The sequence below is a fragment of the Serinus canaria genome, chromosome 2 (genome assembly GCF_022539315.1).
Source record: "Serinus canaria isolate serCan28SL12 chromosome 2, serCan2020, whole genome shotgun sequence".
Taxonomy (NCBI): domain Eukaryota; kingdom Metazoa; phylum Chordata; class Aves; order Passeriformes; family Fringillidae; genus Serinus; species Serinus canaria.
The window spans coordinates 130,893,707-130,921,190 of NC_066315.1; the positions used below are offsets into that span (position 1 = coordinate 130,893,707).

Consider the following 27,484-nt stretch of genomic DNA (forward strand, 5'->3'; position numbering starts at 1 on the left):
TTCCCTCACTGCAAGATGACAGGTTTCAGTATCATGAACACTTCTAGTGTGCAAAGCTAAATAAAAGGTCTTGCATATCTTTTTGTGGGGGGGATTCATTATTGATTCACATGACAGCTTAATTTATACAGTCTTTGTTATATGAAACAAATCAGACCAGCTGTTCAGTGTCAGCAACTAGAAAATGCAGCTTCTGAGATAATGGAGGCCAGTATCTCTGCTGTAGTATGCCATTACTGGTCCTATGGGAAAACCTTTTCTATGGTAAGGAAAAATAATACCTATGTGCACCATTTATTTTTAATTATTTTACAAGGAATACTCTAAAAGAAATATCCATGAAGCAAAGCAGTGAAGAAAAGTTGTACTTGTTTCTTGCCAATGATTATATTTGCTAAGGAGGAGAGCAACAGTGGTCCTTTGTCCATTTTTCTGGGGTGACAGTATCTTCAGTGTACCATGCATCAGTGAAGGATCACTGCTACTTGTAAAGGGTTTTCAGATCTCCTCATAGAAATGAGGTATTACAGGATAAGGTGTTAATTCTATCTGATCTTGCTGTTATCTCTATAAATCCCAGAGGCAAATGACATGGATCTTAGCAAATCACTCCCTACCTATTAAGAATGGCATTTCAGGGTTTGGTAGAGCAGCAAATTAATACTGCATTCTGGATGACTGGTTGGAGAGGTCTGATCATCTCTTTAGTTTCTCTGCTCATGGATTTTAAATTTTCAGTATTCAAGGATGCTGACAAACATTGTTTTCCCTGAAGCTACTCCTCTGCAATGTCATCTGTATAACCCAGTGCATTGTGAAACAAATGTACCTCTTTTGTATTCACAACATGTGTTTTTCTTTTGCTTACGCTCTGCGTTCAGAATGACTGAGGTCCTGATCTATAACACAGCCTAATATCCCTAGAAATTAATGGAAGAGAGGCACCTCTTTGTCTGCTTTGTGGTTCTCCATCTTGTTCCTTAAGTTTCTGGTTAGCCTCATGGAGATCAGTTGCTTGTTTGGGAGAGGATGGTTTTGTGTCTGTCAGGAGAGTGATGCAGGGGAGAGAACTGGTATAGTTATGTAAGAAAGCAGCGTGAAACTTCTGGCAGGTTTCAGTTTCACAGGAGAAGTTAAAAAGAGAGATGTCTAAGCATCGAGTGAAACCAGTTTCTCCCTTTATCAGATTTTCCCCATACCTTTATAAGTCACTTTTTGCATGTCAAAGATGAGCTCTTAGGCATGAGCACAGATTTGGACTCCATCAAATGCCACCTAAGTTCCCTGTGGAAATGCGGGCAGCAGGTGGAATTTGTTGTTCAGATGTTTCCAGAGGCTCTCGCAGAAGACTCCCCTGGGCAGAACTGGCCTGATATTTTCATCAGCTAAAGATATTTCTGATGGAGAACTGTGTAGGTGCCCTAAGTACTGGCATTTATCTGGCAGCAGATCAAGCAAACAACTGGTGCCCCCCACCCCTTCCCCACAGTACCAAGTCATGGAGCATCTCTGTCTGCAGAAATGGTCCAGGAACTTCTTGTCAGAACCCCAGTCCCAAAGTTCACCTGACTGCCCTGACCTCCTCAGTATCCCACTGGTGCTGTTGGTGGCAGATGAATCTCCCTCCATTTCCCTCTGGAAGCATATACTGAACCTTCCATTAAGCTGTTTATGCCCTTACTTGTGACCAGAAGCAGAGATTGAGAAACTGAGCCCTTTAGCATGTGGGACCAGCAGGGCCAAACTCGGGAACAAGATCTCACCCCTGCTTTTGGAGGTCAGTACCCCCTCCCTTCCTGCCTGAGTGCAGGGAAGCACTGCCCTCTGATGTAGGAGTTTCATCCAGCTGTAGCACCTCTTTCTGGAAGCACAGCTCCTTCCTTCAGTTATGTTTTTGGAGCAAAGTCACCATCTCTGATCCTGAGGCCACATGTACGCTTTAGATGCTCCACAAGATCCCCTTCTCCTATATTTAGAGAAACTTTCACACTGATACTCTGCAATTTATTTACCACACTGTGGTTTTCAGAGGAGGACATCTTATCCTACATGGCAGAAGACCCAGAGCAGCAGATAAGAGTGGAAGAGAGTTTTGATTCGAAATTGCATCGTGTTAGACCATGAGGATTAAATGCAGAACTCAGCCCTTCTCTACATGGGTAAGAGAATACTAAAGACCTAGAAAAGATAACATTAAATGTTAGTAATTTCATTAAATCAGTCAAATAATTCTCCTAATTCTGTACACAAAATTTTGGCCCTCACTTCAAGTACTCTAAACTTCAGCAGTATAAAGCAATGCCTGCTCTGGGCTGGCACTTCTGTTTAGATCATGCAGTGAATTATGCTGAGACAAAAAACTGTATTAAAAAGCTAAGTGGAACTTGACCAAGTATCAAAAATGTTTCATATGAAGAAAATGTAGAAAATGAGCAATATTTATGCATAGTTAAAACATATTTGCCAAATGCCGAGGAAATGGAAAATATTAATTAATAGTGGTTTTTTACACCAGAAAATTAATTGAAATTATTCAAAGTCCAATTCTGTTCTCCTTATGCTGTGACTAATCTAATTGAGATGAATAGGCTACTTGTTGGAAAAGCAACTACTCAGCATGACTAACTTTGGTGGAATCAAGCCCTCCATGAACATTATTAACCAGTTTTGAAATACAGTGCTTATTTTGTGTCCTTCTACTCAAAGACAGGAAATTTGATCCACTTCTTTATTCACTTCATTTCCAAGATGCCCAGAAAGGTGTAATTGTGAAATGTGCCAAGTGAAAAACAGAGAGTCATAAGAGGCACAAAAGTTACCTGTCCTTACAGGTGAAGACGACTGCTGAGTGTAGGAGCAGTGAAATCCCATTTCCAAACCCTGTGCCACAGGAAGGCAGCAACTCTGCTGCTGGAGGCTTAGCACCCCCGGTGTCAAAGTGATGGATTGGCTTTTCCAGGGCCAGCTGAAGGCAGATAACATAAAAACACAGCTCAAGACCTTCCCCTGGATTTCTCAGGGCGATCATGTTCTGCAGCCATCTGCTGTGCAGAGCCAGTGCTCTCAGGGGTGCTCATTATGAGACATGGGTTTGAAGCATTTAACATAACCACAGTCTGACAGACAGAAAAATGTTTATCCCCTTAGGGAAGATATCAACAAAAAGCACATCTGGATGCAAAGCAAAGCTTCTGGATCCCTTCCTTGTGGCCTGACTCCATAAATGTTGAAGTCTTTTTTTATTCCCCCTTTAGGAGGGCTTTATGGTTTTTATTCAGAAATGTGTTAACAGAAAAAGATCAGAGAGTAGAGGTGGCATCCCATGTGTCCCACTGACAGATCTCTAGATTTCCCCAAAAGGAACTCCTAGTACTGTTTCTGAGTCCTGCTTTTAGTTTTCTGCCTGTCCTGTGCAGGCAGTTCTGTCAGCCTCTAAGTGGAGAGGAGACATCTGGCCACAGGTGCCCAGGCCTACTGAGCTGGTGCAGTTTCCAGATAATTACTGATTTTCTCTCTGCATCTGACCTAAGAACTTTTTCCTTGGTTCTAATATTGCTAGATGTCTATTTATTAAGCTTTTCTAATTTATTCAGTTTTAGTCCTTACATAACAAGCTCTTATAAATATAAGACTACAGACTTGCTGACAATCCACTCTTCAGCATGTCTGCTAACAATGCTGTGGATTCATGGGAAGATGGAAAACACAGGATAGGATGGCAAAATGTTCTGTGTTCAATGTCCCATGTTTTACCACCTTAGTGATAAAATGTTCTGCACTGCTGGCTAGAACATGATGACCAGTGTCCTGCTACCTGCTCTGGTCATCTGCCAGAGTTTGGGCTTTACCCTCACCCTGACCTTGCTGATACTGCCATCACATGAAAGGAAAGGCCCAAGATGTAACATAATTGAAGCACAAATTGTCTAAAGTTGTGAAAACCATTTAATAGCTCTAGCCTCCTGCATGCATAAGGCCTTAACTGAGTGCATCAAGTCCCAGACAAGGTTGTGCATTCTTCCAGAAGTCCCAAGTATGTGCAAGGTAACAGAGAAAGAAATGTTTTGTCATGCAAGACAGGACAGAAAGGCGGCCATGTAATTTATGCTGTGATCCAGAATCCTGTGAACATCTGTGGAGAGGACCACCCCAAGGATGAGTCACCCCACCTACTTCAGACACCTTTGTGGGGTGTGGTGAGTCACTGGTGACAGTGCCTGCTCTCTCCCCATTGATTGCAGTGGAGCTGGAGCAGACAACACCCAGCACAGCCAGCTTCTCTCTGCCTGGAGTCAGCTGAGTTCTGCCTCTGCTGATGGGTGACAGCCAGCTTCTCCCTGCCTGGAGTCAGCTGAATTCTGCCTCTGCTGATGGGTGACTTCACCTTGTCTGGGGTGGTGGCAAGCGAAGAATAACAACTCTGTCCTTGCCTGTTAACTATATGGTGATAGGGTAGCACTAGCTGCTGGAAGCCATTTCTGGAATGATGTCCAGAACCAGCTCAACTTAGGTAAATTTTGTACTTTTCAGGCCTTTCTGTCTTTTGCAGAGAGGGCCATGACACTTTCAGTCCCTCAGTTGCTATCCCCCATCAGAAAAGGGTAGTTCTGCCTTTAAACCTATGTGGTTGGCATAGCGATTAAAGAGATTTCAATTAAATGGTAGAACAGAGGCTGAAATAGTTCCTTGGGGAACCTCTCTTTTCATTTGACTTCTGTTCACCATTTATGTACAAATTTGAGTTGCTTCACTTCCCTAAGCCTGTGCTGTTCATCTTTGAGAGCTGCCTCTAGAAGTGTTAGTCTAGCTGAAAGCAGTTGTAGGAGAGATCTGCTCTTTACTGGGCCTTCTAAGTCTGTTCTAAATTGCTGATGTCTGCCAAGCACAGGCAGAGAGCCCTTGTTGCTGGGGCCATGGTGTTTCCTCAGCCTGGTTCCCATCATATTCAGTGAGCTGGCAGGGGCCATGTGGTATGTGAATCATGTTCTGGTTTTATGCAGACTTTCCCATTTCATTTATGTGCTACTTATATGGTCTCTGCTTAAACATAGCATTACATCCACACAGTCAATTGGTTCATTTAGGACTCTGCAATGTGTGGATTTTTTTTCCTTTTAGCAGGTGCTAACTTTCATTTATCTGCATTGCATTTCCTGTGCCTTAAGTTTCCTTTCAGCTAGATTATTTTAGGTTCTTCAAAGTTTTTCACCACTATGGTCACAAATTTATTTTAATTTGAATTTTTTTTTTTCTGACATCTGTGATATTCTTACCTGATCTTCATCTTCCATAAATCACCAAAAGTCATAAAGTCTGAGTTCCAGAAAATTCAGTTGCATGGATAATAGAAAGAATGCTTCTTATCCAGTGTGGATAATATGGACATGGTCTTTCCACTAAGGTAATAGTGATCTTACTCTGATACCCTAATCCAGGCCAAATCTGTTACTGCCATATAGCTTGTGGTACAACACTAGACCTTTTGGACCAACTGATACCAACCAGAGGTTCCCATCACTCTGTGCTGATGCCATGGTCCAAAGCCCCTGAATGAGACCTGTTTTCTTTATAAGGAGCTTTAAGGAAAGGGGCCTGAAATGAACATTTTCCTTTACTACCCACCTCTCAGTTTGGACACACTCTTGTGTTGACTTGAAGGTCATGTTTCAGCTTCAAAATCCCTTTCCATGATTCTGTCAGCTTGGAATATGAAGCATTGAGCAGAGAAGAAATGAGTCTGGGGAATAACTGCAGCAGAAGCTCTGGGGGAATATTCTACCAAGCCAAATTTCTTGTGGTTAAGGAATGCCACCAAAGCCACATATCCCATACTGCAATTTCTCTTTGGAACAAATTACAATCCCTTTAGCTAAACATTAATATTTTAAGCATGAGTTTTATTCTGAAATGCATTTTTAAAAATCAGTTAAAATTCTATTAACTATAACTCTTACAGTTAATTTAAATAGCTTGTTTGATTGATGGATGGCATATGTTTGTCAGACCAGTAAACTGCACTGAACTGCAACCCAGGAATCAGATGGTTAATTATTGCAGTTCTATCCAAGAATTGATTGGGAAACCAGGTGCTCGCTGTGTACACATTAGGTAGAACTTTCTGAGAACAAGGTGCCTCTGTAAGATTGTTGTTCTAGCTTGAAACTATGCTGAAGTTATTAGAGTGGAAAGAGAGTGGTATGAAGAACATCTTAAGAGGGCAAAAGGATTATAGTGCCTGGGCTGCTAGGCTGTTGTTTTGAGCTCTAAGGAAGTTTCCTTTTTTCCTCCCTTGTGTTTAAGTAAGTATGAAACACCTATGAAACACTTCTTCTGATGTGCCAGGAGTACTTAGACAAATCTTTCACATATCAAACCTTCCTGTATCTTATTGATTATTCCCTACAAGCCTTTCCTCATACATCTCAGTAACTGAATGCCATTGACGAAGGGAAGCTGCCTGATTCATCATTAAGCCTTTCATTTTCTGACCAAGTTGCCATGGCTGCCATATTTCCCAATAAGTTCCTCATTCCTAATATCTTGTTCATGAAATTTGTAGAGCTTCCAGTGCCCATGAAATCAGGAACTATAAAAAATAACCAGAAATCATGCTAGTATCTGTCACTTGCTATTCTTCTGTTTTCCAAGCTTGTCATCCAGTTAGGGAACATAAGATACACTGTGTGACTAGTCCAATACCAGTAACAGACAGCAACTTGTCAAAATGAACATTTGCAGACAACCCACAGCATTTTTTTTTCCCTCAAGTGTTTGAGAACACTTACAAATAACAATTACATTCAGGAAAGCCTGAGACTACCATTCAAACCAACAAAGCTTGAACTTGTATTTTTGACTCGGCATTATTTCATATTCTGAGTGTGAGGTGTGCATCTTTATGTATAGGACTAACAAGAGAGAAAACGGAATGCAGAGAACCAGACTGCTCTAAGAAAGCAGTACTCTGGTTGGCAAAAAAAAAATTAAAATTTTTTAAAATCTATGTCTAAAATCTCCTACTAAAATCTGTCCCTCCATCATGATGCATTAGCAACACTTGCGTGCTTTGAAGACAGAGATTTGCTGGTGAATGCTGGGTGTTTGAAAAACCTGACTGCAGATTATTTGCTTAATATTGTGCAGGAAAGACAGGAATGAAAACTACATCCCCAGAAACCTAACTGGCAGCCAAGGGACACAAGTCCCTCCTTGCATCCCAGCAGCACTGCAGCTCAGCTTGACTCCAGAAGGACTGGTGATCATCCAGCTGAAATTCAGTACAAACTTCAGGATTAGCATGAGAAAAAATGGTGGCATTTCAGTCCCCAGGTGGTCAGTGGGCTTGAAAAGGCTGCCTCAGAAGGAGGAGAAAACAGGTTCCCTGCAGGCCTGGCAGCAAGGCAGAACTCCAGGATGTAAGTGCAGGCTCAGCTGCACAGGGGTGTCCTGCATGGAAAACAGGGATTCCCCAGAACTGTGCACTGGACATGCTCACCTAACTCCAGCATAGTGAGTGTGTCTGAATGATAAACATGATGTTCATATTTCACTGTCAAAAAACCCAGAGGAAATGTGTATGAGGCCATGAGCACCCTGCTCCCAGTCTGCAGATGGGTGGAAACATTGAAAGCCCATATCCTGAACTCACAGCACTTCTGTACAATTCTGGTTTTCCTCTTGACTTTCTTTCATGCTGGCAGCCTCTGGAGCAGATGGTTGTCTCTGCAGGGCCAGCATGGAGCACCAGCCCTCTGAGTGGGCATGTGTGGTGTGGGGCACAGGGGACAAACCCTAGCAGGCTGAGTGGAACAGCATTTCCTTGGCCTTGCTGTGCTCACTTGGGTGAAGGTACCAGCAACAGCTTTACTCCATTCATGCCTCTGGCTTGGAAACTCTTGGTGCCAGGCCATGATGCTCCAAGGCTGGGCACTCTGCCCTTACAGGACTCTGACATATGCAGCACAGACCACCTGGAGGCAGGGAAGAAGGGTCCTCCAGCAATGTGCCAGGATCCACAGATAAATGTGCTAAGCAGGGACCCCCAGTGGTGGTCTGAAGGAAAAATGTGGGACAGCTCTCGGGGCTGGATTCTGCCTATTATTAAGATTTGATGGAGGTATGAATCCTGCACTCAGGATTTGCTGCCCTTATCTCCCTCTTCCCCTTGAAGTTACATCCCAAAACCTTTAATCCAAACCTAGACAAGGGGAAGTACCAGGCCATTCAGAATGGAAGGGATGCCTCACCAATCCTTTTCCAATGGAGTGCAATTCCTTCTTGGAGGAATTTGAATCCACATTTGCTACAAGAACCCTTTGCCAACTGGGCTATCAGCTCCCCATTGGAAGGAGAGTTAGTGCTCCCAAACTCCTATTTTGCACAGTGAAATCAAGCACCCACTGGACCAATAAACAGGAGAAGAAAAATGGAGAGAGCTGTGCCTGGTGCTCAGGCATGTACCTCCCTGTCCCTCCCTGCACCTCCCTGCCTCAAGGCAGGTCTGTGGGGCCAGCCTGCCTGCCACCTTTTAGAAGGCTTCTCAGGAGAAGCTGCCTCCCCTTGCCTTGGGCAATGCCAACCTCCCAGGAGATACCTTTTCTCCAGGAGGGAGAAGGCTGCCTGTCTTTCTGAGACCTCTCATCTCCCTTTGTGTTTGTGCTGCAGTGGGTGTCTGTGGGGAGGTCTCCAGGACATCCTCACATGCTGTCCCCAGCTCTTAGTCTTCAGGGTGAAGGGCTGTTGGCGGCAGCCCCTTGGGTTTAGTCACCTGCCTTACCAAATGCCAGTAGACTTTTAGGTCAATTGATTGCACAGGCTTGCAGAGTTGGGTTTCTGAGGGCTGGGTCTCCAACAGCAGCTCCTTCAGAGCCAGAGACAGAAAGTGCCTCCTGGAACGTAGCACCACCAAAAAGTCTCTCCCTGGAGACCTGGGAGAGCAGTTTGAGGCCAAGCTCCGAGGCAGGAGGTCTGGATAAAACCCATCTTATTTCTTGTTCATGGATGTAGCTAGTTACATAATAGAAAATAGGTTAATTATGGCCCAGATTTACCCTGGCATAAGAGCAGGTGGAAGCAGTTCCAGTTCCAGATCAGGAGTGATCCCTGAAAGAGGAGGCAGCAAAGATGCTGCAGCCCCATGGGAGGGTACTGAGTTGTACACACAGTCACCAAGTGTCCTGCTTTACAAGGAGAAGGCTGAGAAAGGACAAGTCTGCTGATTCAAAGAGAAGGCTGAGGAGTCTTTGCAGGGCCTGGATTCTGAGTCAGACTAACCCTTGGCAGCTTCTGGCAGCAGGAGCCCTCTCACAGCAGAAACCAGAGGAGTGAGGTCTTTGAGGACTGGGTGTGACAACCAGGTAGCAAAAGGAAGGGTGCAAAGCTGGCAGCACTGTAATGTGGGATTACTGAAATTTAAATGCTTCTTCTTCCTGGGGCAGGGAAGTCCAGTGAGAAAAATAAAAGGGACTTTATTTCCCTTTCAAACTATGGGCGGAGAAGAGCTGCTCTTGTCCCCATGGCTTGATCCCACCAGGTACCCTGATGAGGAGCGTTGAAGCACCTTTTCTCAAACCATTTGCACTGATGCTTTGCTTTCTTGCCCGTTTCTTTAACATTCTGTCAGAGTTGCCAGTGTTGTACCTCTGGTTGCTCAGTCTCTATTTGCTACATGGATGAGGTAAAGAACAAACACAGCCCCTTGTGAGTGTGCATTGAGAAGTGCTCAGAAAGGCACTTCTTCTAGCATTGAAATGCCAAACATCATGCAGGTCTACATCTAAACTCAGGAAAATAGGAAGGAAAATCACCAATGGTGTGTGAGCTGACAGCTGAGACCATGGAGCCATCTCCTCAGCCTGAGGTGAATGAGTGCAGGCTCTGGAGGAAGACTCAGTAGGCAAGCTGCAGATTTAGGAGTCTCTACATCAGGAGAGCAGAATTGGGCTGATTTAGGGAATTGTTAGGCAGAATAAACTTGGAAACCTGTGGGAAAAAATGTGCCAAGAGTCTGGCCGACTTTTAAAGAAAACATCAAGAGCTGAGGAACAGAACTTCCTGTTGGGTGGTCAGACCAAGGGTTTCAGGGGAAGAACTGCTTGCCTAAACAAGGAGCTTCTCAGTGATAGAATGGTTTGGATTGGAAGGGACTGTAAAGACCTACACTTAGTGGCAGTTCTGCTTGAACAGGTGACTGGACAAAAGACCTCTTGAAGTCCCTTCCAATGTTGTCTTTTGTGGTTTTTTGATTAGACCTGCTTGTGAAAGAAATGGAGGTGGATTGCTTTCTGACCCCCCTGCCACAACCCATGGCCAGGTGCAGCATATTCCTGCAGAAAGCCTGGGGCTGCCTGGGGCACGTGCTCCATGCAAGCCAATGGTTTCTCCATCTGGGTGGGAGCAGGCAGACACAGGACAGGCTGATGGGTGCTGGCCACGAGGATCCTGGAAGCCACACTGACCCAGCAGGGCCTCAGCCACTGGGCAGAGCGTGGCCATTGCATGGAGGTGGCACAGGGCTGGACAACAAGGAGCTGCACAGGAGGCATCTCTGGTGGGGTGGCTTTGGGATAACATGGCCAAAAATGGGATGTGTGGTGGTTGTGGGCATGGCAAAGCTGACATCCCTGTCAGAGCAAGGGTTTTATCTTCCTCTGGCCGGATTGCTGAGCCTCCAATAAGGCCATGCTGTTTTGCCGGGACTCAAAGGAATTAACTTGGCCAGGTTAGCCCTGTTCCTTCCCCTTACCTGGCCTGATTTTGTAGATTTACAGTGCCTTTGTTGGTCCTTCCCTCTCCACGTTTTTGCCTTATTTTGGCTGCAGCAGCCACAGTTGTTCATTTTATTCACTTGCCACATACAGGGAGAGTGCCAGGAGGAGCTGGGGGAAGGGGAGCCATGGCAAGTGTGCAAGTGTGCATTTCTGTGTGTGTGTGTGTGTGTGTGTGAGCGTGTGAGCACATCTCCAGGGCATGAACAGAAGCAGGCTGGCTCCTCCTTGGCTGCCTCTCCTCAGAAAGAAGAGGAGAAAGTGCCAAATATCATCTCAGCAAGGGAGCTGCTAGTCAGGGAGCTGGAAATCTTCCCTCTCTTCAGAGCTCTGAAGACTGTAAGAGTCTTATTCAAGTTTTTCACGGCTCCCCTGCATCTTCAGAGAGTTTAAGTAATTTTTCCCAGAAAGTGTGATGTTCATTAGTATGGTGAATGAGGCAGGAAACTTGTCAAGGATTTAAGACAGACCACAACTGGATGGACTGGATCCAGCTGTCAGGTGCCTCCAGAGAAAACATGCAGAACTCCTCCAAGACAGTTAGGTGAGGTAGGATTACCTCCTTTGCAGAACCTTCCTACACCACAGTGGGAACATCCATGGATACTCTTAATTTAGGGTTTGGACACTCTAATTTAAAAACTATGAGAAAAATCTTCATTCTGAATGCCATCAGGAAATGAGAGACGTAATTTTCTCCACTTGGGAGAAAAATTTTACCATCTTTCTCCATAATAAAGAGCTACAAAAGCAAGACAGCTCTGCATGGACAGATAATACAAGTGTTTTCATCACATAAGCCATCTTGATTTATGTGTCCTAAATCAAATGTGGGAGCTCAAGTCTTTGGCTGGAACCTCAGCACTGGTAGCTGTTTATCATGAGAATTTGCCCAAGCAAGAAAACCTCATGGCTTAGTAGTAATTTTTGTTTATAGTTTGATCAGAGAAAAGCAAATCTGGGCTCAAGGTGGTCTGGTCTTCCTGTTCTATCTATGAAATAATTGGGATTCAATCAGTTTGGATGATGTCATCTCACAGAAAAAATCCTTCAAAACCAGGATGAGGTCTGCATGAGACCTCCTGTGGCTGGTGCTGTGGGTGGCAGTGCTCATGCTGAGACCTGGACACCAGAAGACAGCATCTGAGATCCTGTTTTAATATGGTGTGTAAAAACTGAATGTTGTACTCTTCATCTGCACAGTTCCTTAAGGAGATGACTTTATATGTGGTCTTAACTACATGGAAATGGCATTTTAAATTTTTATAATAAATTTATTTATTTATGTAATTTCCAGGAAGAACCTATCTCTTTGAAAATTGTATTCCTGGGATGTTAAGGCAGGCAGAATGACACAGGAGTTACAGATACTTATTGTTTTGCCACTTCAGAGTACTGGAGAGTAAGAGCTGCCTTTGACTCCACCTGAGGAGTGAACTGAACCCAGGAATGTAAAACTTGCTGTGAAGGTATCTTGCCTTTAAGATCTTTTCACCCTTTTTTTGCTTTTAACAAAAACAACCCCTGCTTTGCAAAGAACTGAATTACTCATTCCAGACTGACAGATTGCCTTCCCATTTCTGCTCTATTCTGAGCAGTTGCATTTTTCAGCTTATACCTGGAAAGAACATCGTCTCTTAAGAGGCTGCACAGGATGGTAAGAAAATACCTGCCTAGATGAGTCACTGGGGAACACAAAGGGAGAATGAAAGCTGGAAGCATTAAGTTGCAGAAGTGTTACAGGCAGAAGAAAATCAGCCCAGAGTTACTGTATCCAAGATCTGCAGTTTAACAAGAAAAACATTAATTTTTGAACAAAACAAAACCTATTGGGACAATAGAGAAATCGTGGAGGGAATTTAACTCAAAATAGTTGTCAAGCTATGGTTAACACCTTGGAGGCTCAGGTTAGCTTGCTTGGAGGTCAGGTATGCACATTCCATGCAGTTCTTCCTGGTTGTACAGGTGGGGTAACACTGTAAAAGAGATGGCTGGTGGAAAGCACGTGTGTGTGGATGCATGTGTGTGTGCAGCACTGCTAACCCAGCTCCTGAGAGCACCAGCAAAGGAGCTTTCACTGTAAAATTCTGTGATTTTGTTCCTCACAGCTGCCAGCCAGAGTCTGAAGCGTGACTGTTTACACAGACAGGTCACTGCCCCCCTCGGGCCGCGGGGCAGCCCCAGCTCGGGGTGTTCTGGGGCTGCCACTGGGCTGTGCTTTGGGGCACCAGCTCCTGCTCCTGCCACCCAGCATCCTGTTCCCCAGCACCAGGGTCAGACCTGGCTGGCAACACTCCAAACAGATTGACCCAAGCTCTATCAAGCTGTAAGAGAGAAACAAAATACCGCTTACAGCAAGGTCAAAGCACTTGTCCTTACCTGCTAATAGGGTGGGAAAATAATTAACCAGGGGCAGAGCGCTGACCAGCATGAGGGGAACCGGGCAGATTGCTGGTATGCAAGCCAGTGTTCCCCATGTGTGCACCCCTGTGTTTGTTCATGCTCTTTTTAAATAGTGTGTACAATGTGTATCTTTGCAACCATAAGGTGTTTTCCCATACTTTATTTGTTAGTTTAAATGAGCCTCAAGAGAAAGTGGAAGGTCTTGAAAAGGGCACAGGCTCACCCAGAATGGCCTAGTCTATCTCAGAAAGTGTTCCTAAAACTACAGAGAGCTCTAAGTCTCCTAGATTGACTGTGCTGCTTTAAAATCACCTTTTCTGAGTTACACAGCTGATTCTCACTGGAGATACCCATGGCTTTGTGGGTCTCTCACAGCCAGAGCTGTAATTTTTGCACTTAGTGATTGTTTAAAATAAGTAACTCAAGAGGCCATGTCATTAACCACCAGCTGTAATTAGCAACCTCACTTTATGGCCCTGTGTCCCCATTCACAGTGCCCCAGAGCTGCTGGATGGTGGTCAGTCACAAGCACAAGTAATCTACTTGCAGCAAGTCTTGGCAGTAGTGAAACTATGGAGGTTCCATCCCAGAGTCTGACAGATGTCTCTCCAGACTGGGTGTGAGCTTCCCACAGTGTGGCTTTCCAGGATCTTGGGATGTCTGGCTCAGTAGCCAGAGGCTGTGTAGCACACTCTGCTAGCCTGGCCTGGCCACAGGATGAGATACACTTTTCCATAACCACACTGGGGTGAAGTTATTTGTCATAATTTGTTCCCAGGTAAATCAGGAGTAAAAAATGAGCCTCCTCCAGATTTCCTCAAGCTCAGCCTTGTCTTGTCTCCCATGTTTTACTAAAGCATGAGTAGACAATGACCATCTCATTAGAGGCATGTGGGATGCATCACGACACCAGCTGCCTGCACTTATTACTGTCTGCTCTCTCCTGCACTTCCCTTCCCAGTTCCCTTTGCTCTTCAGTCCCAACTCTTGAGTTTTACATGTGGTTTCAATTTGGGTTTATTCTGATGTGAAATACCAGTAGAGCTTCACTAGGAATGAACAATGAAAACCCTGATAGATGCCTGGGAAAAATTCCTGCTGGGATCAAAGCCCTGGCTATACCTGGATAAGGACTTCAGCCTTAGGCCTATGTTTGCATTGCAGCCATCCCTGCCAAGGTTGCAGCCAGCAGTTGTACAGGGCTTCAGCTAAGATGGGCCACAATAAAATAAAATATCATATTGCAAGATGTCCCTGCTCATTGCAGGGGCTCAGACTAGATGACTTTCCAACCCAAACTACTCTATTTTATGATTCTGTGATAATCAAGGCCTTTTTCAACACGCAGACTAATGTGGAGAAATGGAGTAATGGGATTTCTTTACATGCACTGGGGTGAGTGTTGGATGCCACTGGAGGAGCACGAGACACTGCTACTGGAGAAGCAAGGCAGGAGCAGTTCTCTGTAGGAGCTGGGGGAGCTGGGGAACAGACTCCTTGCTCGGTGCTGCTGAGGGAAGCAGCTCTGTCCTGTGGGCCCCTTCATTGGCCAGGGATCCGGCAGGACCAGTGGCTGCTGAGACAGCTGCACCACCACTGCCCAGCTCTGCCCCACAGCTACTCAGCTCTGCCCCACCGCTGCCCAGCTCTGCCCCACCGCTGCCCAGCTCTGCCCCACAACTGCCCAGCTCTGCCCCACTGCTGCCCAGCTCTGCACCACCGCTGCCCAGCTCTGCACCGCTGCTGCCCAGCTCTGCCCCACCGCTGCCCAGCTCTGCCCCACTGCTGCCCAGCTCTGCACCACCGCTGCCCAGCTCTGCACCACCGCTGCCCAGCTCTGCCCCACCGCTGCCCAGCTCTGCCCCACCTCTGCCCAGCTCTGCCCCACTTCTGCCCAGCTCTGCCCCACCTTTGCCCAGCTCTGCCCCACCACTGCCCAGCTCTGCACCACTGCTGCCCAGCTCTGCCCCACTGCTGCCCAGCTCTGCCCCACCTCTGCCCAGCTCTGCCCCACTGCTGCCCAGCTCTGCCCCACCGCTGCCCAGCTCTGCCCCACCTCTGCCCAGCTCTGCCCCACCGCTGCCCAGCTCTGCCCCACAACTGCCCAGCTCTGCCCCACTGCTGCCCAGCTCTGCACCACCGCTGCCCAGCTCTGCACCGCTGCTGCCCAGCTCTGCACCACCGCTGCCCAGCTCTGCACCACAGCTGCCCAGCTCTGCCCCACCTCTGCCCAGCTCTGCCCCACTGCTGCCCAGCTCTGCCCCACCTTTGCCCAGCTCTGCCCCACCACTGCCCAGCTCTGCACCACTGCTGCCCAGCTCTGCACCACTGCTGCCCAGCTCTGCACTGCTGCTGCCCAGCTCTGCACTGCTGCTGCCCAGCTCTGCACCTTGCTTTCTCCCATGAACAGAAGAAACCTCTGGACACCGAAATATCACCTAATGCTCAAGCTGTGGGACTGTACCAGTCTGGTTTTACTTTTACTGGAGCGAATCAGCTCCCTTTATTGCAGGTCCTTCTGACTTTGCCTGTGTAGGAGTAAAGAAAATTGCTGCTTGACTTTTTTCCTGTGGAGCCTACAATGTGATGGGATATATTTAATCTGAACAGGCTGAATAATGCAGCCCTTTGAATCAGGTTTGGCTTTGATTAAGTTCTAGCACATGTTTGGGGCCAGCAGATTCTTTTCACAATAGCACTTTACAGCTCTGCACATTAGGACTCTCTCAGGGCACGGTGTATTGGCCAGCATGGGCAGCCTGTTCAGGCCTGTTCAGTGCTCTCCTGCCTGGTCTCTGGGGCTGTGCTGGAGCAGAAGGCGCTGGGGGAAGCACTCTCATGCAGGAGGCAGAAGCTGTTGCTGTGCAGTCTGCAGAATTCCCATGGAGATTGTGCTTGGCATGTATCTGAAGTTCACCTCCACACACTGTCAGGAGCACCTCTTACATTGCTACTCAGCCTGCAAAATTTGTACTTGAGTGGACTGATTATAACACAAATAGAGTGACCAGGGGGACTTCTGAGGTCCCTGGGAGCATGGGACCTTGCTTTATTCCAGCTACAGGCTGCTTTATGACTGTCTTTAGGAAACTTTGCATTTTAAATGGGCACATTTGTTTGAAGTGGAGGTGACTTATGCAATCCAGGTCAAGCAATCTCAGATGAATTTCTGGTAACTTTTGTAGAAGAAAAGTTGCCTTGTAAGGCATGTGACCCCAGCAGCAAGCTATCTCTTGATGCAGAAGTTGTTTGTCCTCCCTCTCAGAGTGAGCAACCTGGAATGAGTGATAACGAATAGATGCTTATCCTGAAATGACTGTGAGCTGCAGTGGCAGGAGCCAAAATGGCACTTCCAGATGAGAGGTGGATGGGGCAGAGGAGAGGGGATGGGCTTGGCAGATCACCAGTGATCCTGAGGCCTCAGGTGGTTGAGTCCCCACGCCAAACCTAGCACAGGCATCAGCACCTCGCTGTAATGATGATTTGTGGTGAATCTGGTGGTGAGGATTTCAAGGAACAGGAGCTCCAGCTTCCCAGCAGCATGCACAAGTCCTGCCCTTTGTTTTCTGCCAGCTCAGCAGAGAGACACAGAGCAGGAGCCTGGAGAGCAAGGCTGGTGTTTGTACAATCATTATTGGAGGGATAGGTAGGGAAACAGGATGGCCAGGGATGACCTGTTCAAAACATTTTTGCAGGGACTTAAGATTCCTGAGAATCTGCACCTGTGTCCTGCACATCACACTGCTTGTTTGAATAGCACCCTTTAGGAGCCAGACCTCTTGTGTATTAACCATCAGTATTCAACCTGGAGGCAAATTAAAAGGCAAAGTATAGCCTCATGGCAGGATAGGAATGGGCCATCCACAGGAGTTCCCAGGTCCTGGAGGGAACCCAGCAGATTACAGCACAGTTTTAATTGGCCCTGAAAAAATTTTGTATAGTTCAACCTAATTGTTTGCAAGATTAGGGAAATGCTGTTTACGTGTTATTTACAAGATTGATACCTATGAGGGTTACCACAATTTGAATATTAATTAATTGTAAGGTGCAGGAGCTCTGGGACAGTGAAATCTCTGAGACTGATAAAGCTCATCTCCATGTCAGTAGCAGACAGAAATAAGTAAGGACTCTGACAGAAGCATTTGATTAATTCATCAAGCAGCATAATCAATCTGCTGAGAAATGAGCAAGCAGCCAGTGTGATGTGGGGATGGTGCCACTGGGAAGGAGAGGGGACAGCACAGTGCCTGTTGGCATGACCTGAGATGTCAGCAGTTTCCCAGTGCTCAGGAAGCCTGTCCCTTGCAGGGCAGCCTGCCCAGCAGCCTGGTGCCTGGGGGGATCCTGCCCACTGCCCTTGGCTTGGCCACAGCCCAGGGCCTCCTGCTCAGCTTTCCCAAAGCCAGGCTTTAGTGTCATGGTGTTTGAAGACAAAGCCAGCTTGTCTTCAGGTCAGCTTTGTGGTGTGCTCTGGGAGTTTTCTGCTGGGCAGCAAAGCAAGGTTGTGTTGAAGAATCGTTCAGCCACACTTCAAGCAGGCTGCTACAGGATTATGTTTTCTTTTCTTTTTTAAGACAGAAGAGAGAGTCAGAATGCATAGCATGTGTATTGAACTCCAAAGCAAGAGATCACGGTGTGTTTCTGTGGCACCCACAGTTCTGTGCTCTGCCCATGCACTGTTTGCCAGCAGTGGGAATGCACATGTGGTGATTGACTCAGCCCCAGAGCTGGGCACAGTGCTGGTGGCCCACCTGTGATACTGATTTCCAGACAAGGAAATCACAAGGCACAATAAAACCCATTTATTTTAGCAGAAGTGAAAATCAATATTTTCCAAGTGCCTCCACAGGCAGGCAGCAGTTGAGCTGAATAGTTATTTTCAGCACTACCAGAAGGCCTTGCTCTTCATTTTAGAGCTGCAGCTCCCAGCAAACACCTGGGCAGGTGTGTTTTGAAAAGATCCTTGCTGCAGCTCCTGCAATAAGCACAGCCAAGCTATCCATGAGTTAGCATATTGGAGAGACAAACCAGCAGAACAGGAATAATCCAAACCTGCCCCAGCACCATCTGCCACACGAGGCACTGCGGCTGTATACAAAAACCTCATTAGTACCTGATGAGAGGGAGGCTGGGCCCACAAATAATCTCTTTGCAATACAGGGTGTGTGTGATGCTGGCAACATCCATGTGGCTCATGTAAAGGGGAAACTTGTCACCAGCAGCAGCTTGCAAGACCTGCAGGGGAACCACAGAGCGGGTGTGGCACATCCTGGGGGTGCAGAGATTCACACTTGGACATTGCCAGGGACCAGTCTGGGAAAACCTGGTGGTGCATAACCTGCAGCAGGGGAAGACAATGCCCAGATAGGCTTAGTAACTGTCCCATGGGCCCCTGTTGGTCAGGGTGAAGGCCAAAAGCAGTGGAACCATGAGGAACCACAATAAAAGCAGCCACCTTCATCTCCCTTGCCCCAGGCTGGCAGCTGCTGGGGACATGGGGCCAAGCCTGAGTGCCACTGACTGCACTGCACCCACCGAGCTGCTCACAGTGGCACCTGACAGAGCCCCAACAGGTCCTGACAAATCCACCTTTGTCTCTGGTGCCCAAGGTGCAGCAGGGCCCAGCTCCCGCTGTGCCAGTGATGCTTCCAGCCTCAGGAAGGGACAAGGAGTGACTGGAACTTGGGAGAGGGTGTGTCACTTTGGCTGTCTTCCCCCTCAGCTTCCTGTGCCTGGCATCTCCATGTGAACACAGTGGTGGGAGTCTGCTGTCCCCTTGGGCATGGGGCATTTGGGGCCCAGGTGCCACTCTGGGTGGGTGGTGGCAACAAGGATGCTGGAGCTGCTCTGGGGGCTGCAGGGAGAGGAGAGCCTCTCCCTGGCTCTCATCCTCCTCCCTTCCCTCCTGCTCACAGCTTGCCAGCAGCCAGCCCAGGGACTGGGAGGCAGGATTTGTCCCTTGGAGGTGGAAGGACAGGGCTTGGGCACTGCCAGCTGCCACGAGGACTGTCAGGCTTGCTGGGAAAGGCTGGCATCCAGGGCCTGCTCCTGCTCCCAGATGTGGCAAAGACAAGCTTGTGATCTACAGTGGGCACTTGTGTGAAGCCAAAACTTGTTGTTAACATTATTAATTTTTATTGCTTTATTTTTAGCTGAGCATTTATGTTTGTGTGATCTCTCCTGCTGAGCAGCTCTGGCTCCTCAGGGAGGTCCACAAGCAGACATGGCACAGTGAAATCCCAGCGAGGGGGGAGTGGGGTCAGGAGGATTGCAGGGGGAGATGATGGCAACTGAGACTTCAGAGCAGATAAATCCAGATATCTCTCTCTCTCTCTATGTGTGTATATATATATATATATATATATATATATATGTATAAAGTAATTAAGCAGAGGGAAGCAGAATTAAAAGGTCATTTTGGGGCTGTCACATGGTACCATCCTTAAAGCTATCATGCAGTGCAGCCTGGTGTAAGAGCACAGCCCTGTTATGGGTTATTGCATTACAAGCTCCCTCATTTTCTTTCTCCAGACAGCGAGATACAAGGGTCTAAAAGAAGAAAGCAGTTTTCCAAATGAAGGCCCTGTGAAGGGTGCAGGTGAAGGCACAGCAGCTGGCTGTGTAACCCAGGGAAGAGGGTTATGTGCTTCCTGGACTTTGCTCCTTGCCTCAGGGACCCTGCCTGTCCTCAGGGCTTCTCCTGGGAAGGAGAAGCCATGGAACAGGCCATAACTGTTTTCTTTTCTTTTTAAAGGAGTTAGTCCAAAGGAGGACTGGACTGTGCCTTCTCCTGCTGCCTGTTAATTACCTGGGATGCCAGCTGCCTCCCTCCCCTGCCCTTGGCTTCTGGGTTCTTCTCTCACGATGCCATTGTGGCATTGCAGTCTCTAACACCCTCTGACACCCAAGGTTGTGCCTTGCTCACCAAATTTCCTGCTCTCAGACATTTCATCTTCCCTTTCCTAGTGCAGCCTCTTGAAATGTTACTTCTCAGTTCAATTGCCACCTTTGCTTCTCTAGATATCTTGTTCATTTTCACCTGTTTTCTTTTGCTTTGTGTGTTCTCTTGCTTGTTGGTTGGGTCAATCACAGGCCAAGAAATGGTATGGCATTTTATCATGCCCATGCCAGCAACTGGGACCTTCCTGGTAGCATGGGTCACTGTGTTTGTCTGAGGAAGGGGTAGGAATTCAAACATTCCAGCTCTTTCTGTCCTTTAAAAGTCCTAAATTTGCTGGCCCTTTTTAGAGCCTGGAGCAGTTCTTTGTTGGTGCAGTTTCTCTTCTCAGCTCACTCTGTTTTGAAGCTAGATGGTTTCAAGAATTATAGCAGGAAAGCATTGAACAGGCAGGCATACTTTGCCTCTCTTTGCAATTACATTGCTTGCACACTTAGAATGATTTAGTTCATTTAGCATTTTAAATTCCATGCAATTTTAGGAGCACAGGGGGATACATTAGTCTGAATTATTTCCTGCCAAACAATCCTGCATGAAGACTGCCAAGGCTGCTCGAGGTGTGCCGGTGGCAGCAAGCTCGCTCCACACAGCTCCAGCATCCACATCTTCAGCCCTGGAGAAGGAGTTTCTATGGAGACATACAAATGTATGGCTTCCCCAGCATGTGCAGGCACTGCAGCCCCAGCCCTGCAAGCTCTTGGGCTGTATTTTTTCACAGGGGCTAATACCTATGAACCCCACCAGCCCATGGCCCTGCTGCCAGCAGTGCTGTCTTTTCACCTTGGAGGATGGAAGGTAGTAGCAATAATTCCCAGTATTTTAACTAGGGGATGAAATTTGAGGTGTCCCAGCACAGTGTCATGCTCTCCTGGCAGAGCAAACAAAACTCCCATTAAATGTTTGTGTACACATAGCCACAAAACCCTAAGCAAAAGCAGAGCAATGCCTCTTCACGGGATGTCTCCAGGCCCTGTACCCTGCTCCTGCATCTCTCCATGCTGCAGTGCCCATGGCTGGATACCTGCACCCACCTGACAGTGCTGAGCATCCTTAAGCTCCAGTCCCCAGGTCTGCAGGGAATTAGAGCCCCTCCTGTGAGTCTTTGAACCACTTCCCTGAGATGGCTGAGCAAGATGATGCTCAGTTGCCTTCTGCTGGATTTACAGTCATTTTTCTACTTCCTTGTGATGCCCCAGCAGTTTTCCTGGTTTATTCAAGATGGGCAGTTAATGTTTGAGTAAAATGTCTGTGAATTTTTCTCACAGAGAAATATGAGAGCTTAAGTACCTCAGCCAAATATTGTTTTTGTAATAACCAGAAACTGTCATAAGCTTCATTATGTTTCCTGTTAAGGCTTCCCTTGCTGCTCCAACTCTGCTCTACATCCCCTCTCAGACTGCAGCAATGCATTATGCTGGGCTGCTCAGAGGCTGCTGCTTCTCTGGGAAGTACTGTCTGTCACCCAAGTCTAAAGCTGAGGCCAGAATATATAAAATATGCTAAACATTTTGCCATTATTAGGCTGAAGAATAAATGCAGCCACCAGTAAATTTGATCCCAGAAGACCAGCACAAAACAAAGCAGGGATTCACCAGCTGAGTGCCCATCCTTATTTTTATCATGGCATCCAACAGAGCAATTGCTAATGGACCTGAACAAAATTTGACCCATATTGATTTCCAGACTCTGAGCTGAGCTGGCTTAGCTGCTGGCTGCACCTCTCCACCAGTACCACGCCCTTGAATCTCAATGTGAAACAGAGCTAGAAGAGGCCCTTAGGATATTGATTACACCTAAGTATGGAGATGGGAAGTCAGCCCGAGTCAGCTGAGTCTCTGGCCTTGTTTCAGCTCGGGCTTGTGCTTTATGGAGGGACAAGGGAAGAGGCAGATGGCCATGGGGTGCTGGAGGTGTCTCATGCCCCATGCCGTACAGAGCAGAGCCAGCTTTGCCAGCAGCCCTGTTGCTGGTTAATGGCTGCTGCAGCTCACCTGCCCTGGGGTGAGGGACCCTCCTGGCTGCCTCCCCACTGGCACTCACACAGAGGGGCTGCACAGAACAGAGGCCACGTCACATTGACACCCGCTTATTCCTGCTCAGCTGTAAGAAAAGGTTATTCAAGCACTTGATGGAAACACCACGTGCTCCAGAACCAGGGTGATAGAATGGTTTTAGACACCCATCCCTGCCTACTGTACCTAAGACCCAGCACTTGCCCTCTGTGGCAGCCAGTGGGATTGTCAGCCAGGCCATGGCCCTTTAGGGTCCCTCATGTTCTGGGATTGCAGCAGGGTTATGGATTTCTATCTCAGTATGACCCTCAACCCCTCTCACTACCCAGTGCCCATGGGTGATGGGTGAGTGCCCCCACATGTTCTCCCCCAGCCCAGGCAGAGGCTGCTGCTGCTGCAGGTGAGTGCCCCACTTTCAGCCAAAGGAGTTAATGAGAGTGCCCTGCTCCTGCTTGCTTTTCTAGTTCCCTTCCTTTGAGAGTTAATACATCTCTTGCTCTATTTTTTGCACAATAACAACAGCGCAGCTCAGGGGAAATTTGCACAAGGTAAAATAAAAAAGACTATGTCAGCCAACTGTGGCTTGTTTTATTCATCTGAAAATGGCTGGAAATTGGAGGAGGACAAGTGCCTCCTGGGTGTGCCCTGCTCCTGTCAGCACAGGGGCTCTGCTGCAGGCAGCTCCCACACCCAGCTGGCCTAACCCTGAGTGACCAACCTCTCCTTCTTACATAAAGGCACTTGCTGAATACAGGTTATAGAAGTCAGCTTGTTGGTTTCCAATAGACACAGCTGTCCCAGCACCATAGCCTGTGTATCCCTCAGCTGTCTTGTGGGAGGAAGCATCTTCTGATCAGAGATGTTGCCATGGCCAGCAAGGAGGGTGGTGACACCTGACAGGTCAGCCAGTCTGGAGGAGTCCCTGTTTCCTGGCCTTGCGCTTTGCTGGCAGAGATATTCCAGGGAACTGTTTGCAAGAGGTCATGGCAATAGCCTAAGCCAAGTTACCTCTGCTCTCATGGGATCACTTCATAACCCCTTGGTTTCTTTAAACTCATTACTGCTACAAGAACTCAATGGCAAAACAAATTTGTACAGGCCTTGATATTGCTGAACCCTGACTATGCTGTACAAACAGTTCCAGTGAGTGAGGTTCGGAAGAACTGCTACTGTAGACCAAGGCTAGATATACTGGCCTTCTTAAACCAGAGACCTCTGACAACACTAAAATAATCTTGTTAGAATAATATGTATTAGATATGGTAAGTAAAGAGATGGTAGGTAAAAGAGACAGGAGAGTGCAGGGAGCAGGTATTTGCTCTGCAGAAATACAGCGACTGAGGGGAGACCCTGTGATAAACCACGTGAGTCAGAACCATGAGCATCTCTGCAGCACTTAGGGTGGGAGCTCAGTTCCAGCAAACGTGGGTTATTTGGGTTCTGCTGCTGTTATCAGCTTGGCAGCCTTCAGAAGCGATGCCCAAGCCGTCAAACATGGTGCAGAAGTGTTTTCAGCTTCTCTGAGGGCAGGATGCAAAGAGAAGAGAGCTGCCTTTCTGGACTGCCTGCTGCAAACGCGGGCTCACGCTCCCTCTCCACAGCCATCCGGGGCTTTGGGGCTGGGGCCACTGTGCTCTGAGCTGGCTGAGGGAATGGCTGGACCACAGCCCACTGCCTCCCTGCAGAGTGAGAGATGCTGTGCCTCTGGCTCAGCACCTGCTTACGCAGCAGCCGCTGCTGCTTTCCTCCCCTGCTAATCAGAGCCTGTGACTGCGATGCTGCCCTTTCGCCCAAGCTGCATTTCCTTCCCCAGGTCAAGGGAATGTCTGCTAAACTCCTGCTGCTCTCCTTTTCCCAAGCACATGTTTGCAAAGAAAGATATACTGCACGTTCCCCTGAGCTTGGCTTTGTGCTCCAGAAGGCCAGCAACAGACCCAAGAAAACCCTTAGGAGCTGCCAGCAGGATGGGACCTCCTGCTGGCACCTCCTGGCCCCATTCAGCCAGAGGGGCTGTTCTCTGAGGAGATGGTCATGCAGGAGGATGAGCCCCAGCCATGGGCAGAGCCCCAGACGGAAGATGAGACAGTTACAGGAGGGACTGACAAATGGAATCCACAGAAAACAGAGCTGGCAGTGTCTTGGAATACCTTACTGCTTCTCAGGCTCCTGCAAGGCAGGATTGACACTGGCTGTGTCATTTTGGACAAATCTAGCCAACTTGGATTTTTTTGTAGCTATTTACACAGTGCTATCTATTACTGGTTGCTCTGTCAGTACCACACCAGGTTCACCATGACCCAGGAATACCAAAGGAAGTGGATTTCAGTGGGGTTTTGTTCTTTCTGCATGAAGCATCTGTGGTGAGGCTCCTTCATCAGGGCAGGGAGACTGGCATATTGGGGTCCTGACCTGGTGCTCCAGCAAAGCACTCCACAGGCTCCAGAGCATGCCACCATGTGAAAGCTCTCCAGCAAAGGCAAAGGATAAAGGGATGCTTTCAGCCTCCTCTGCTTCACTGCCTTAAATCTGAAATATGTATATAGCTTAAGCCCTATTTGCAGCATCTGGTCCATGTCCATCATGATGCAAATTGTAGCATTCAGCAGAGCTTTTGCCATAAAACAGGAATGTTAATGCCCTGAACCCCCACTGCCTTCCAGCACACCACACAGGGCAGGAGCCCCAGCTCCATGCAAATTTTGGGAATACTGAGGGACACCAGCTAGAATGCTTCACGTTCTTCCGAGATGCTGGCATGTGCCACGGGTGCTGGTTCCCAGAGCTGTGTTGCTGTGCAGCCCATGCTGGGGCCATCTGAAATGAGCTCTGAGGCAAAAGGAGGGTGTGAAAGGAGGGGAGGGCAGGAGGGAAAGTCCTGCCTTCCTGCAGACTCTGGTTGGCAGCACCCTGCCTGGGTGGTTGGTTTGCCCTGTGGTTTGGCTCTGTGCTTTAGCTGTGTAGGTGAGGTCTTTCATGGTTTTCAGGAAGAAGGAGGGATTTGGGCATGCCCTAATTAAGGGAATTTCCTGGACACCCGAGGCACTGAGGGAAAGGAAGAAAGGTAGTAGAGTATTGAGGAGGTCTGGGGCAGCTTGGAAAGGATCCCTGGTCCTGGAGTTGTGTGAGGAAAAGAGGAGAGAGAGAAAAGCAGAAAAGCTTGAGCAGATTATGGGCATAAAGACAAGTTTTCTCAAGGGAGTGGGGCTGTGAGGGTCCCAGCAGATGAATGAGCTGGGAAGAAGAGAGGATGAGAAAAGGACACCAATACACCAGCAAGAGCAGTGCCACTGACTGCATCATGGCAACATTCAGGGAACCTGGGCCAATCTTAAAGTGGTAATGCTCAAGGAAGAAACTCTCTATATAATATATATTTAGCTTTGATTAGTAGTAAAGAGCACAAAGGTCTTGTGTCACCCTGACAATTAATTTTCTCAAAATCTAATACATCCAGCACTCCTAAAATCTAACATTAAATGAGGAACAAACTAATTCAGCTGAGCCAGCTTGTGAATCAGCCACGAGCACAGCATCCCTCTGTGCCCTTTCACTGTGTACAGAGTACAACCTCTAGCCCTTCTGAGGCAGCTCCCACAGGAGATCTCAGGTAGATAGGAGCAGTGCAGCCCACAGGAGCCCTTGGAGAGTGTTGCCTCCCCTGGGCCTTTGGCCAGGTAAAAGAGCAGAGTTATAATGTAAGGGGTGTCAAGCCAAAATTTTTGGACTATTACTATCTCCTAGAGGATGCCAAAACTCTCCTTTTGGTTCTCCAGCTGGTCTATCCACCTCTCCTGCCCAGCCCTGAGTACCCAGTGAGAGGAGCATGTCCTTCTCTGAGGCATCCACCAGCTCCAGGTTCAAGCTCTCTTACATGCATGAGCAGTGGTTGGTGCTGGGTGGGTGATGGCGTCACAGGATACCTGATTTCAGAGCTGTGCCTGGCCGGGCTGTGCTGGCCCTGGCTCACACAGGCCAGACCTTGTTTCCAGCCCCTGGGACAGTCAGTCAGATTCATATCTCTGACCCTTGGGCTCAGAAAACCTGGCAGCACCCATCTAGATCCTGAAGTGTAGAAGCAGGCACCAACCCTTGGTCCCACCATTAGCATTTTGGCATTGGTCTGTCAGTGACCAGGACACAAGCTCCCTTATTTGCTGCCTCCAACTCCTCTGTCAGACAGAGCACTTAACTTTGCAAGCCCAAGGCAGTGGGGCTGCTACATGGAAATTATGAACCAAGACATCACTTCAGATATCCAAATAAAACCTAAAGTTTCATTTTCAAGCATCTGACAACTCTCTAGGAGCTTCTTGTTTGATTTTTCAAATGCTCCAGCAGCTTGTCACACCTTATGGCCAAGTCTGCTTTTTCTGCCTTGGAGTGAAATGCAAGGAGCTCATCACAAACTAACACCAGCTCTTTGCTGAGGAAAAATGTTTTACACACAGATTCTGAGGATCAGCTGCTAGTGGTCAAATGCTAAAGGCCTGCTGGAGAAGAAACTGGTGATCTGCTGGTTATGCCCTTCCTAAGTTTTATATAGTAACATGGGTACTAACAAATAGGGTCTTAAACTCAGGAACTCCCCTGGGCATAAACCCAGCTTAGGTACCATCCATCACACCTAAGCTGGGAGGAGCTCTGCTGCTGAGCCAGGGAGCAGGCAGGGATGAGCACCAGCATCTATGGAGGGCTTGTGCCTTCCCCTGTTTGATGGACCAGCAACTGAAGGTGTCCTGGGGAAAACGAAGGAAAGCAGTAAATCCAGCTTGAACGCTTGTCAACCCCTGATGGTTTCATCACTTCAAATTTACATCAGGTTCTAACGAAGCAGTGCTGGAAGAATGGGGCTGCCTCTGTCCTTGAGCTAGATAACGTGTCCTTGGGGGGAGATTGCATCTCCTTTTGCCATGGGAGCCCAGGCAGCGTGCCTGCCCTGCGTCGCAGCGACGGCTGCCTGCGGGGCTGCCGTTAGAGACAGTATCACAGTAACTGCTTCCCAGAGACTGAATTTAGGTTTGTGTAGGTGGCATTTCCCAGCTGTGGGTGTCTGGCGTTGCTACCTTCCCACAGGGTTTCATATGTGGAATTAACCCCTCCACCACCAAACACCAAACTCAGCAAGCCCTCCAGTGCTGGTCAGGGCCACTGCACAGAGCACCAGTCCATGGTCCAGGCACCCTGCCCTGCCATGGGCACCCACTTTCACCAGGGCTTGCTCACAGCAGAGGACTCCTGGGCTCCATGTTGTGCTTGGGAGGGGACATCCCCAGGGGGTGCCAAGACCTCAGCAGCACTCCTTTCAGCTCCCCACTCATGTCAGTCTCTAGTCATTCAACCTCTCC

At 47.9% G+C, this 27,484-nt stretch overlaps 1 long non-coding RNA gene across 1 annotated transcript in view; it reads left to right on the top strand.

The window, feature by feature from the left end:
- LOC108961827 (uncharacterized) overlaps positions 1 to 27,484 on the top strand; it is a 47,004-nt gene that overhangs the window by 3,440 nt on the left and 16,080 nt on the right. The window contains exon 2 of the long non-coding RNA XR_001990200.3: positions 2,030 to 2,159. This is a non-coding gene — a long non-coding RNA (uncharacterized LOC108961827). The remainder of the gene's footprint in view (positions 1 to 2,029; positions 2,160 to 27,484) is intronic.